The sequence below is a fragment of the Procambarus clarkii genome, chromosome 11 (assembly GCF_040958095.1).
Source record: "Procambarus clarkii isolate CNS0578487 chromosome 11, FALCON_Pclarkii_2.0, whole genome shotgun sequence".
In the NCBI taxonomy this organism is placed as follows: domain Eukaryota; kingdom Metazoa; phylum Arthropoda; class Malacostraca; order Decapoda; family Cambaridae; genus Procambarus; species Procambarus clarkii.
In genome coordinates this window covers 35,472,484-35,476,472 of record NC_091160.1, presented here as the reverse complement: position 1 = coordinate 35,476,472, position 3,989 = coordinate 35,472,484, and positions in this window count along the sequence as shown.

Here is a 3,989-nt window from a genome sequence, read left to right as displayed (position 1 = left end):
TCTCCATTACCACCAAGATATCTCTTTGCTAATATTAATACAACTATTCTTCACTATAAAATACCCTTATAAGGTAGTTGCATACACAATTATTACAATTAAATTTGTTTTAAATCTTTGAAACAAATTAAGGATATGTCATGAGGAGTTATGAAAATGTTTCGTGGGAGCTAAGACATCTTTGACCACTTGCGAAGCGCCCGCACAATACACTTGAAATTAGCATCAACCTTTTATTTGAAATACATAGAAGTTATTTTATCTTGTTAACGTAATATTCATCATAATTTGTTTAGTAGTTTTTACCAGGCCTATATGTGTACTCAGCTTTTCAACCAAATCCTAAAAATGTGTTAGTTTTTATCAAAGTAAATTATTATCAATATTTTTTGTACCAATAAGTTTAGGCATTGTACAATGTGCTACTTCCCTATTTTATACGAGGGGGTTACAAAGCATAGATCAAGAGCTAGTTATGAGTTCTTCTAATATCCCCATTTAACATGATGGTTAGTCATACATGTTTAGATTAGTTCATTTATTATGCACCCCATACCCATCTTGTGGGCGGTAGTGGAAAGGGTTACAGAGGCACATAATGGGCTGGAAATGCAATAAGAGACAATATGAGAACACTATAGTCAATATTCCACTAACCAACTATGGGAACAACACGAGAATATTTTCCAATATTCGTGAGTATATGAACTAATGATGACTTTAAAGTAACCCATGCCATTTAGTCGAAAATCGGTGATTACAGGGCACCACACATATATGTATGTCCTGGAGTGTCCTGTCACGTGGAAACCATTCACATGGTTTACAATTGGAGTCTTACCTGAATTTACCTGAGGGCCGTCATCTCTCTATAGTGGCCTTGACAGTGACAGGAATTTTAATTTCACATCCGCAGGTGGTGCAAACTCCCAAATACTTATATAGCCGAGCCTAAGCCAAGCAGTATGGAAACATCTGCTGATTTGATTAGTTGATATATAGACCTAGATGTGTGATACTTCCTGCATGATATTATGATGATAAATGGCATAGCTTGTGTAAATTTAGAGTAGACCAGAATTCTTTATAGCATGATAATGATAACCAAAGTCCTGTTGACATTCCACAATAGACCTATACTCATCACTGAAATCCATCAACAACGATAGCCTAATTATTTGCTTCATGATAAAAGTCCTGATAGCAGTTCATAATAGCCAAATGTCACAGCAGTCCATGATAACATAATTCCTGGTAAGATTTCGTAATGTAGTGGTGCTGCTGAAGACTGGAGTTGCTCGATCAACCAAATCCATTAACTTTGTATCTTACCTTGTATGTATGTACCTTACCTGAATAAAAATTTATTTATTTATTTATTTTAGTTTAAGCATACCTTGGTGTGGTCAATAAAATAGTACATATACTATATTAGACCTATGATAGGTTTGTTTAACTTGTTCTCTTCATTTATTTCCTTGCTTTTTTCCTTAGATCATAACACTACATAAAATATAAGTATCTGAAAAAATTGAGTCATAATTGTAATTAAAATCAGGGGGAAAGGTCTACAGCTTCCCCCAATAAAGTGGAATGTCCCATTTCCTCTACGGGGCCACAGTATGGGTATGGGGGTGAACTAATGTTACACTAATCTCTGCTTAGGTAGAAGATCCTGCCTATTCACCAACGTATCTGCATGCTCCAACACAAGGAATCAACATCAACGACAACAACAATACGTGCTTAGAAGCCTTAGTGTCTATTCAAGTATGTTTATTGAGACACGAAAAAAATACATCTCAAAGGGATAGGGTAGCTTAGGCTATTTCTACACCCCCTTCAATGTCTAAACAAGACACCCCCCCCCCCCATCCATCTTCTAGTACCCGAGACACCTAGACACCTGTTGTCTGGAGGCAGCGCCACTCGCTGGCCGACCATTACTATTATTATTATTAACATCTTTATTGACAACAGCCAGAAAAGCCACTGCTCTATTTTTCAGATTAATGTCACACTAAACTAAATAACTAAACTAAATCATTCACAGGGACATGTACTCGTCACGCAGGGTGAGGACCTGAGAGCGTCCGGGTGACAGTGGGGGCTCACAGGGCCAGGCACTCAGGATCCGAGTGACAGTAGGGCTCACATGGCCAGGCATTCAGGATCCGGGTGACAGTGGGGCTCACATGGCCAGGCATTCAGGATAACGGGTGACAGTGGGGGCTCACAGGGCCATGCAATCAGGACCTGCGAGCGTCCAGGTGACAGTGGGGGCTCACAGAACCAGGCACTCAGGACCTGAGAGCGTCCAGGTGACAGTGGGGGCTCACATGGCCAGGTACTCGTCACGCAATATGAGGACCTGAGACAGCACAGGTGAGCTCCGCAGGGTGCGGAGCTTCGCCATCTCACGTTGTACATCCTGCAACGGGGAAGAACTGATCACTATCACCATTACTATATCATAGTTTCGTTAACAACCCCTAGGAGTAATCACAGAACCCTTTGAATGATGTTTTCATTCAAACGTTTGACACCTCTTCAACAAAATAAGTTATTATTACATTCACCAAAGGTTGAGGAAAACGAATCGAAAATCATCCTAGAGCTAATCTAATACGTTTGAGAAAAAAGATGCAGATTACAGGATTAATAACTCTTCAGATAAGACAAGGCAGCCGAGCTGATATCGCAGAGGCATACTGAACATAGATAACGTTACTCTAAACTACTTCATCAGCAAGTTCATGTAAATACAGATGAATATGAGAGAGAGAGAGAGAGAGAGAGAGAGAGAGAGAGAGAGAGAGAGAGAGAGAGAGAGAGAGAGAGAGAGAGAGAGAGAGAGAGAGAGAGAGAGAGAGAGCGCGAGAGAGAGAGAGAGAGAGAGCGAGAGAGAGAGGAAGGAGAGAGAGAGAGAGAGGAAGGAGAGAGAGAGAGAGAGAGAGAGAGAGAGAGAGAGAGAGAGAGAGAGAGAGAGAGAGAGAGAGAGAGAGAGAGAGAGAGAGAGAGAGAGAGAGAGAGAGAGAGGAAGGAGAGAGAGAGAGAGAGAGAGAGAGAGAGAGAGAGAGAGAGAGAGAGAGAGAGAGAGAGAGAGAGAGAGAGAGAGAGAGAGAGAGAGAGGAAGGAGAGAGAGAGAGAGAGAGAGAGAGAGAGAGAGAGAGAGAGAGAGAGAGAGAGAGAGAGAGAGAGAGAGAGAGAGAGAGAGAGAGAGAGAGAGAGAGAGAGAGAGAGAGAGAGAGAGAGAAAGAGAGAGATGATACTGGAGATCTGTGGATCTTACCCAGAACATGCAACTGCACCCTGAACATGTTCGGCTCCTTGGTCCCGACTCTCAAATAGTGTACAGATTCATGAGGTTCTGTCATATGTGTACACGCGCGAGCACTGACCTGGACGAGGTGTGTGTTGCGAGCAGCAGCCGTCAGCTGGTCCCCGCGTGGGTCGGCGGCCCCTTCCTGCTGCCTCTCCTGGTGGGCCGCCCACAGACGCTCACGCACCGCCCCCCTGATCATACACCTCACCATTAGCACATAGCATGACCAAACTAAATTTTTTGGTCTAGACGTTTGGAGCGTCTTGGTCTAGATGTAGACGCTCCAAACTCATTAGCTTAATGACAAACTCATTAGCACTAATTACGAGACTCAAATCTTTTCCCCAATTACTGTCAACATTCCTTCCATCCTTCCAACCTATTGGAGGACAGTCAATATACATTCAGAATATATACTAACAGAATTTTCTTGAATGTTACAGTGATTTTGTTTTAGTTTTTACAACAACACTAATTATATACGCTTAGAATTTCTGGCAAGTCTTAGAACTAACACATTTGATAATAAATACTGACATACACATCTTTATAAGCAGTACATCATATCATATTTGTGTTTAAGGGGGGTAGAAAAAGCCTAAGCTACTCTATCCCTTTGAGATGTATTTATTGCTTATCTCAATAAACATACTTGAACTTGAAC